General features: G+C 33.4%; 1 pseudogene; it reads left to right on the top strand.

Moving 5' to 3' along the window:
- The first annotated feature begins 6,771 nt into the window (after positions 1-6,771).
- LOC140957988 (putative disease resistance RPP13-like protein 1) lies at positions 6,772-9,583 on the top strand (annotated as a pseudogene).
- The last annotated feature ends 1,657 nt before the right edge of the window (positions 9,584-11,240 follow it).

The raw sequence follows: 11,240 nt of genomic DNA, 5'->3' as shown, positions 1-11,240 counted from the left end.
TAATTGATCAAACTCGATATTATCTTGAATTTTGATTTGAATAATTTAAACAATATCAAAAAACTAATAAGGATTGAATCACACAAACATGGGATTAGATCAAAAGAAACTTATTCATTGACTTATTTAATTATCCGTTAAACTTTGAAGGTCAATATACGATTTCAGCTGTTAAGATCAATTGAGATCATCAACAATCAGAACAAGAAGAAAAAATTGTGATGTATTTATTCACCTTCGTGTTCCACATATCCTAACACATTATATGAATAATAACTGACATAAACACACTAAAAAATAATCAATATGAGATTCGTCATTTATTATTTATCGTTAAAGAAGATAGTTGTATATTAGAATAAAAATTTTGTCGCTTTCACAGTGAAAACAAAATTATATTTTTATAACATATCTGATAAAATCGTTAAAATTCACACACTTCGTAGGATTAATAGTTATTGCACGTTTAGTGTAATTGTTTATCAAAAGTGCTATTTTTTATTATTCAAAAAAAAAAATCTCATTGCAACTTAAACTTATATTAACCATAATAGCACCTCAATATATATAAAAAGAAAAAACATTCCATTTGTTTATAATCATATTTATCTTTAAGTGCCGATTGCTATTGTTTCATCTTTTCAAAAATATGGTGTTGATGAGTTACCGAGAAACTAAAAAAAAAAAAATTAGATGCCAAAGGATACCGATAAAGTACAGAAATATGCAAAATATTTTGCATTGGATAAATCATCGACTCTTCATTTGCACGTGATATCAACCGGATAAATCAGATTGAGTTTAGTGGGCAATTATACCGGATAGGATGAGTTTCTTTTTTGGGCACACCGGAGATCAGGCGAAGAGTACCCGAACAAGAGAATCTTCACACTTAAAAGAGTAAAAAACGTTAGTGGGGCGCCAGAAGGTTCCCGACGTGGCCACTCTAACTCTCAAGTCAGTCAAATGCTTTACGCAAAAGAAAGTATGTAGAGAGTATGCTTTCTAGTGAAAAATATTTAAATATATTAATGTCAATTAAACCTGGGATTTATAAAAGTAAAGTCAATGATGACTTTGTTTTCAGTACTTGGTTGCTACTCATGGGATGATGGTTGTTGATGCTCTGCTCCCTGACACTGTCATATCTGGCAATCCATACCCATCCTGATCTAGTCATATCGTCTTTAAGTGCACTGAAATACATGTAAATACTATCAAATCATGATGTCTCATACCTATGAACTCGAGAGTGACACCTGTACCAAGGTGCACAGGTAAATGACCATAGTATGAAGCCTGGTCCTCTCACTTATCATACTGCCCGGACTTACCCCACCCGGGCTCGTCACTGCTCGGACTTACCCCACCTGGATTCAGTTGAGAGCTCGGGATCATCTGTGTTCATGTCGATCTGATCTGTCACCCTGGTTGGTACTTCTTTGGCTTCCCAATTTCACCATAGCCCCGGTTTTAAGATGAGTCGGACGCTTATGGGTTATCAACACAATATGTAGAGCTAAAAAGCCTAAAAAAAAAAAGGAAGCCCGTGAAATGTAGAAATATATACAATATGAAATGTAGAAATATATAAAATACATCGCATTCAATAAATAATTTTTTCACCCATCTATTTAAAGTGTGACACACCTTACTTAATTACATTAATAAATACACTCCAAATTGTGGAGAAATATATATATAAAAAAAAAGTCTCTAAAGTGAATACATAATAAAGTGGGCAGAAATATACTTCCAAAGGGCGGAGTTCCGACACCGGAGATGATGGGTGAAACTCCGACGATGGTGGATGAAATTTCTCACGAAAATTGCTAGTAATTAATTAGAGTAGAGTAGCTGGGAAATAGCAAGAGAAAACCAATTAAAATAAATAAAAAAGAATAAATGATAGATAATACTAACGGGAAACGTACACGTGTTAGAAATAAATGATAATTTTTTTTCTAACCATGAAATAATGAGGTCTACAGTAGTTTATATACACACCAAGTCTGTGAACGTATTTGATCGATCTAACTTTTAATAAACCTGTCCGATTGGTTTTCAAAATTTTGGAAAATTATATTCCAACTTGCAGTAGGAAGAATGATTTTGGGACAAATAAACATATGCATTATATTTATGTTGGAACATTTTCGATCTACAAACAATGTAAAGAAGAACATATTATTCTTGGATTCGACAGGAAATATAAACTAGGGTAGATCACTAAATTTCAACTCAGATGTGACTCCCTTCAGAAGTACCCTCTCCAGTCTCCTGATGATCTAGAGTACCTGCCATTGTCCACACACAAAGACAATAACAGTTCCCCTTGGGGGTGAGCAAAAGCTCCGTATGGAATAACCATAATATATACAACATATATCTACACAATGATATAAGATATGCAGTGCATGCATGCCGTGGAGATATCATGTCAAATGCCCATCCACTGAGCAAGTATCAGAACCAATCGAATCGCTATCAAATCAATGCTCGAGATGGCACATGCCTCAATCAAGTATAAGGGATTATCGTATGATAGCGTCTGCAAAGCGCCATCAAATCCCAGATCTCAATCAATCAATTATAGAGACCACGAATGACTATGTTTTTAAGGACCACATAATGTCAAACATAGCATCGTGCTCACAAATCTCATAATCAAATATAATTATATAAAGGTATCCAAGGATCATAGCTCAACGTGTATGTCATGTATCGATGTATGAATAAAATGCTGTGTGTTAACAAAATATTTAGTTTATACATCGATATCCAATCATAAATGTCATGTATGTCACATCAACTCAACAAATAAGGCATATAGACACATAATTTCAGTCAAATCAATCAAATATATATCATATGACACAAATACATGTCGTATGTTACTCATTCGCAACATACCTCAATTTTCGTTTCTAGTTAAATGTAGATTTAAGATTTCAGTACAGAAAATCTATCTACATAATCAAAATATTTATATCAATCAATTAATTCATTTATTTACAATCAAAATTCAAGTTTCAAAAATCTTCTTAAACTTTGAAAGTTCATATAAAATTGAAATCATAACATAATTCAATTCCGATTTTGAAAGTTAGTTTATTGTCGGTTATTCTATCGCATATATTGAAATCAAAGTCAAATACATGCGATTCCAATGATTCAATAAATAAAAGTTCTCAATCGAGAAGAAAATTACCTCAAAAGAACACTCTCAACGCGAGGATTTCGAATATATAATTTGTTTCGAGTTTCGACAAAGTTTCGAGGTAGATTTGAACGATAGAACTGGAATTCCAATTTCTTTCTTCAAACCTGAGGAAAATGAAAAGCAATTTCTCGACACACTCATTCTTATCAACCTTAAATATTGTGCAGCTGAGGTGTGGGCACTGGGGAGCAAATGAAATGGCGCCCTAGCGCGCCGAGTTTTGTCTGAGGCGATTTTATCATGCCGTGCTGGGGTACAAATGAAGTGTCGCCCCAGCGCGCTACGTTCTGTCCAAAATGTATTTACAGTGTCGCGCTGGGCCACAAAAAAGTGGCGCCCTAGCGCGCCATGTTCTGTCCGGAATGCTAATTTAGGTTTCGAATTAGCAAAAGTGGTCAACATAAAAGTTGTAGATCTATGTCGTGGATTTCATTTTACACTAACCTTATTTCCTTTGGATATAGGACACGAGAGTTATGCTCATTCTCCCAAAATGTGTCGGTGCACTGAAGGTGCAAGAACTTCAATGCACACGCTACATTTTGGGATGATTTTGCCCCTACTTTCAAGTGGATTTGGACAAATTTGGACAAAACTCAAAACATGGAAGTTTTAGTACTATGTATTAGCTTTCTAATGAAATTAGTTTCATTTCATTTGGACTAATACTCATATAATTATACAGAAAAACCGAAACATGTGTCACTTTTCTATTGCGGTTTAGCATACTATTCAAACAAAAATCAATTACTAATACAATCAACACCATATGTTCTCACTTTCATTGTCACTTATATACTTCATACACAATTTCATGAATTATCGATAACCAAAGTATGATATACGATAATACGATACGACGTCCTTACATTTTGTTATTATTATTTTTGCTACGCTTATTTTGCGGTTGCGAAAATCTGTCTTGAGAACATTATTTTTTTTCCTTCCAAATTTCAAATCCATAGAATCTACATTATCGATTCCGATCTAAGTTTTCTAAACACTTTCCCATAGTGTGAAATGTATATGCTTGCCATTGATGATAGCAAGGTAAATCGAGTAAGCTGAGTGGATGATTCACTGGGATGGGTAGTTCTTTTCGGGTACATGACAGTTCGGACAGATGATTCACGGGAAGAAAGATCTGCGTACTCTAAGAGCAAAGAACATTAGCGAGGCGCATGAAAGTTTTCCGACATAGTCACTCCGATGCTCAAGTCAATCAAGTGTATTCCGAAAAAAAAATACAATATAGAGAATGTAAATTGAGTACTAGTGTAAAAAATATTTTATTGGAATGGAATATTTTATGATCAAGTAAAACATGGTATTTATAGGAGAGAAGTCAATGATGACATTGCTTTCAGTGTCTGGCCACTGATGGCTGCCCATATCTTTTCCTCTGACACTATTATCACTGACAACTCATATGCTTCTGGTCTTGTCACATCACTCATATTTGTGCTGAATGACATGTCAATGATTTCGGAGTACGGACCTCTACACCTGTGGGACCAATTGTTTAGAAGTGCCCAGTCAATGAACATTGTGCGACGGCACAAACATGGTCTCTTGTCCTTTAAGTTTCATTACAAAGCTCGGAATAAGCTAGGGGCCCGGGCTCACTTGAACACACGCTAGTTCGATTAGCTTTCCCGGTTATCGTAAACTCAGGGATAGCCTCTTCAGAAGACACTTCCTTTCCTGGCTTTCTCTTGATCTCGAAACTGACCTTCTGCTTGAATCTCAGGACGACCCAGGCTTTTTCTTTTTCCCAGGGTATCAGCCATAATTAAAATCAAATATGAATCTTGGCAGCCAACAAAAGAAAAAAAAGAACCACATATAAAATACAAAAGCTTTACTTTCATGGCTTCGAGTCGTTGGCCCTCTGTACGTAGAACTTGCGATACTGCAATCGAGAGGAAATGCGAAGTGCTCTGAGAGTTATTTCAGAAGACGTGGGAGAGGGAGATATGGAAACGACAGAAGTTGGTTATGTTCGACCAATTTGTAATATTTTTTCCACTTTAATCATTTTACGTAACATTAGGTATTATTGACGTGCCCAAATATAAGAATTCCAGTGAAATAAAAACTAAAATTGAGAAAAAAAATTTGTTAAATTAATGAACTAAGACTGAACGATGGCTTTGAAAATTTTTTTTTTTTGTCAAAAAAATGGATTTTGATTGAGTTTTCCCTCTTTCTTCCTCCTTAGGCCTATAGCCGCCTTCTCCTTTCGTCTTTTTCTCTTTTTCTTCTCACGTTTTCTCTCCCCTTTCTTGTTCTATTTTTTAGGCCGTTTTGTTTTCTTTTAAATGGGCTTTTTCCAAAAATTTAAAAAGACCAATCAAAATCTGAATCTTTTCCTCCAATTTTTTAGCGTCTATTTTTACTATAATTTGTAATTCAAAAAGATGTCACGTTGCTCTGTTACTACTACTACTATTATTATTATTATCATTATTATTATTTTGTGTACTCTTACTATGCCTTTTCATCCCATTTTTCATATGTACTGTCAACCTTCAATTTTGTTTTACCCTCTAAATTTGCAAGTTTTAAGGATAAATTTGTGAAATTCTTTATGTTTTGTAATATAGCGATGATTTGAAAATTTATTTGTCGTGTTTGCTTTTTTCATCGGAATTCTAAGGCGTTTTTGAGTTCATTTTGTAAGTGTTTGTATTTTCAACTAGAATACTCCTATCATATGGTTATGCTTCATAGGTATTACTAAATAAAAATTATTGTTGCTTTACTCGAGTCATCTAATTTAAGTTTAATATTGTGATGAATTACTAAGAATTCTTAATATGAGTTTTCTTTTCTCTATGTTAGTTCCAATTCATTAAGATTTAGTTAGTAAAACATTATAGAAACACATATAGTACTCACAAAATTGATATTAGTTTTATTATCATGACACACACAAACGAGATGACTAAATGTTTGACAATTATAGAACTTCATTTTACTCTTATTTTTCTCATTTTCAAACTATTAAGATTGAAACGTGGACCTAACTCAATCCCAAAAGCTAAATATATGAGGGAAGATTGTTCAAGTCTATATGTGGAACTTCCAGATATTTTATCCAACCGATGTGGTACATCTAACACACCCTCTTCACGTACAAGAATGAACATTTGGAGCGTGAAGTTTACAAATGACCCTAATATAAGCGGAACATGTGGCTCAACTATGGACATTCTAACACATACGGTGGAATCTGATCTCTGATACCATGTTAAAATTGGAATTTGAACATAACTCAATCCTAAAAGCTAGCTCTAAGGGAATGATTGTCAAAGTCTATATATGCAACTCTCACATATTTTATCCGACCGATATGAATATCTAACACAAACCTCTTGCTCTTCCTCTTGTTCTTATAGTTGTGCTTGAAATTGTTCTTCTTGGACCGTCAGACATGTAAAATAAAAAAGTTATGGACGAAAAATAATTTAATTAAGTTCAATAATTTATGAATATCCTCTATTGTGCTATATGTCGAATAAGTTCAATTTATCCTCTATTGTGCTAAATGGCGATACCGGGTTCACTTGACTAAATATATACTTGGTATTATCAGAGACTTTTTTTTTCTGATTTCTTCTAAATAAATCTCGATCTTCGAGTTTTGTAACTGGTGAATTGTTACTCAATCTTACGTCCAAAACGTAGACTTGAATAATTTTGTCGTTGACTTGAAATTACAGCTGTGCATGTTCTGTTATCGAAAAAAAAAAGAAAAGTACTCCAATAATTGCATACAGCCATCATCCTGCTGCAGAAAGAAAGCGCAAGAACGAGAAAGGAAGGGCAAATATTCTTGAATATTTTGTGATTAATTAATTATGTTGCTGTTTGATATCTTTGATGATATGTTGTAAAATTTCATGTATTTTTTTATTATCATTCTTTAAGTTGGGATAGCCAATTTGTTCTTGTTAAACTTGCAAAGTGACTTTACATGGTTGATTCTTTGGTCTGAGTTCAAAAATTATATCCATGAGATTGAAGTTGCTTAATCTGTTTGATGATTAGAGATTCTATGTATGTAGCGGCTGTGGATCTGAGTGTGATATAATTTGTTTCAAGTCTTTACTACTTGTAAACGTAATCCCCTATTTCTTTGAGAAGACTCAGGCAATTGCGATGAGTGATTTGTGTTTGCTCTTTTTTGGCAAACATGGTGGTTTTCGTGATTCTTGAATCACCACCAAGGAACATTCAAGAAAATGGTTTTGGGGATGTATTCCTTGGAGCATTTCTTCATGTACTGTTTCAAAAATTGGCCGACGGTGCCCAGATGGCCTTAGTCCGCCGTGAGAGAATGGATACCCATTTTATGAAGCTAAATAAATCCTTTGAGTTTATCGCAGCCATGCTTGTGGATGCTGAAGATAAGCAGTTGACGATGGAATCTGTAAAAGTATGGTTGGATGATCTAAGGGATTTGGCTTATGAATTAGATGATATATTGGATGAGATCACCACCAGGGCTTTAATTCAAGGGTCAAAGGGGATCCAGCGTCATAATATCAGTGTGTTTCGGAAAATGATTCCTACTTGCAACAAGTTCACTCCGGGAACGCTTGTATCAAATTATCGGCTGATGTCCAAGATAAAGGACATCACAAATAAACTGAATGACCTTAATAAACAGAGGAGAGATTTAAATTTGAGGGAAAGTGTGGGAGCATCATCCACTCGATCAAGAGTAATAAGGTCGGAAAGCACTTTTGTGGTTGTGGAATCAGATGTTTGTGGGAGAAATGAAGATAGAGAAACAATAAAAAAAAATGTTGCTCGGGGTTGAAGCGTGCGGTGAGAATTTTAGTGTCATTCCAATTGTTGGAATGGGTGGTATTGGGAAAATTACTCTGGCCCAGCTGGCTTATAATGATACAGATGTGAAGCAAAATTTTCATGTGAGGGCTCGGACTTGTGTTTCTGAAGAGTTTGATGTGTTTAAGATCACCCAAAAAATTTACGATTTAATGACTGAGATTAGTGGTCAAGCCAAGGATTTAAATATGTATCTGGTGAGATTAATGGAGAAGTTATCTAAGAGTAAGTTCCTTATTGTTTTAGATGATGTTTGGAACGTGGAGTATGAAGAGTGGGACAAACTATGTCGTCCTTTCAACTTTGGGTTATCGGGAAGCAAAATTATTGTTACGACTCGCGATGAAACTATTGCATCGAGGGTGGGCACTCAACCTGCCTACCACGTGAAGTTATTAACAGATGAACACTGCCGATCTCTATTGGCCCAACATGCTCGGAAATCTTTCCAGGAAAGACCGGATTTAGGAGAAGTTGGTGAAGGACTGGTAAACAAATGTAAAGGCTTACCTTTGGCTGCAAAGATACTTGGTGTAATTTTACGCACTAAACATAGTGTAAGAGAATGGACCGACGTTCTAAATAGCAAGCTTTGGAATTTACCGAAAGAAAATGATATCCTCCCGTTTTAAGATTAAGTTATCACCATCTTCCTCCACATTTGAAACATCCATTTGCGTATTGCTCGGTTTTTCCTAAAGATTATGAATTTGATAAGAACGAGCTTGTATATTTATGGATGGGAGAAGGATTTCTTGAACTTCCAAATGAGGAAAGAAGAAAGGAAGACTTGGGTCACGAGTACTTCAATGAGCTACTAAAAAGATCCTTTTTCCAAAGAATCACCAGTGATTCGAAATTTGTGATGCATGACCTTATAAACGATTTAGCTCATTTTGTTTCAGGAGGGGCATGCTACCATTTGGATGAGAAACTGGATACTAATCAGAAGTACCAATTACTCAAGAAGACTCATCATGCTTCTTTCCTGCGTCATGAATATGAAGTTTTCCGTAAATTCGAGGGCTTCCAGCAAGTTCAAGGTTTGAGAACATTCTTACCAATGCCAGTCCAAAATTCACTCTTTTGGCCTCCTTTCTATTTATCCAATAAGATTTTAGTTGATTTGGTACCAAGATCTTCGATTGAGGGTTTTTATCTTTAAGCGGCTATTCTATCACCGAGCTGCCTAGTTCTATTTGCGATTTGATACAATTACGGTAACTTAATCTATCAGGGACTGCAATTCTCACGTTGCCTTCTTCGATAAGTGATATTCTCCATTTGCAAACTTTGTCTTTAAGTAATTGTCGTTTTATCCACAAGCTGCCAGGGGCCTTGGGGGCTTTATCTAACTTGCGCCATATTGACATCTCTAATACCGATCAACTGAAAGATCTATCGGTTGAAATTGGTCAATTGAGCAGCCTCCAGACGTTACCCAAAATTGTTTTGAGTGGAGTTGGTGCCTTGGGACTCAGGCAACTAAGGGCTTTATCGTAACTTGCGCTTTTTTTTTTTCTTTTCTTTCTTTCTTTCTTTCTGTTGTCCCTTATTAAACCAAAAAATATTTATGCTCTCTCTGGGTCATATATGTTTTCTCGGATGAAATTCAGTATAAAACATTGAAAATCTGAGACAAATATATAATATTTCAGAAATACATGTTTTATATCTGACACTAATATATGATTTTTGAGTACACATACATGTATAACAGATTTTGATATTAATGACAAGCTTTTCGGATGAAATTTCGGTACAAAATTTTGAAAATATGGTATTAATATATAATATTTAAGTACTAAATATTTCAGATCTGACACTAATATAAGATTTTTGAGTACCTATGCATGTATAACAGATTTTAGTATTAATTACATGTTTTTTTGGATTAAAATTGATATAAAACATTAAATATGTGGTACTGATATATAATATTTCAGTGTAAAAGCTTTAAGATCGGGTAATAATATGTGATATTTGAGCACACAAACAAATTTAGTAAGTGTATATTAATGTAGTTGTTTATTTTATATTAAATTTTTTTATCTTTTATACAAGATCTAAAATAAATTATTATGCAATATCATATATATGTTCCAAATTTTAAATGTTTTGTACCGAATTTCGTTCGAAAAAATAATGGCGAGCCCGAGAAGTGCAAAATTTTTTTTTTTTGTGTGAATCGTTGACTACAGAAAAAGTTTCAAAACGAGTTAACACACATCTAATTATGTTGTCAAATATTTGAAAGCAAATCTCCTCTAAATAATCCCACTTTTCGGGTTTTACTTTTTTAGGGGAATTGACTTTTTCTAAGTCAATTTTTTTTACTACAAAATATTATTAATTAAAATTTGAAAAGGTTTTATCTAAAAAAATGTGTTTTTTTGCGTTTAACTAGAAAATTGAACTCGTGCAATGAACATAACAATTCCATATGAAACAAAATTAATTAATCCAATATATAAAAATGACAATCACATATGTTTACTATCCAATCATTCATATGTCACTAACTTTAAACAATCATCATGTTTTTCTTTCTCCTCTCTAAATTTTAAATATGCTACTTTTTGCTTGTGAGTTTTTAAATATTTTTTTTGTCTTTTTCTTTGAATGAATGCAAATATGTTCTCATCATATTTAATATCAAGGATTGTACTTTCTTGAGCATCAATAATTTGTATATTTTTTTCTATTTTCGTTTTATTTAATTTTTTTGGTGAAATTTTATTCTTAGGTAATGTGTGACATTGATTGTTGTATTGTGTCATTGTATCATTTTTCCAAATCATAATTTTGTAATAGTTTTTTTTATTTGTTAGTATGAATTTCTCGACATACAACGGTAATACTTGAAGCATACATTACTTTTAGCTAATGTAAAACAAACACTTCATGCATGCGACAATTGTCGTGGTTTGATTTTATTTGATTTTCAACTATTTTGGTCATGCATAGTATATTTAATCACTAGTTTGTATTTTTTTTTTCTAGCCTATTGAATAAATCTGTTTGCTTAACTTAACTGATCAAATATTAATATCTATTGAATAATGATTTAGTGTATAGATTAATTAATATGTTGAAAAAAATAAAAATTTAAAAATAATTTTTTTTCCTATTGAATAATGATTTATTGTATTATTTATTT

This window comes from Primulina huaijiensis, chromosome 14 (assembly GCF_012295235.1).
Source record: "Primulina huaijiensis isolate GDHJ02 chromosome 14, ASM1229523v2, whole genome shotgun sequence".
Classification (NCBI taxonomy): domain Eukaryota; kingdom Viridiplantae; phylum Streptophyta; class Magnoliopsida; order Lamiales; family Gesneriaceae; genus Primulina; species Primulina huaijiensis.
The sequence above is the reverse complement of the archived record's forward strand: the minus strand, read 5'-3'. Positions and strand labels throughout refer to the sequence as shown.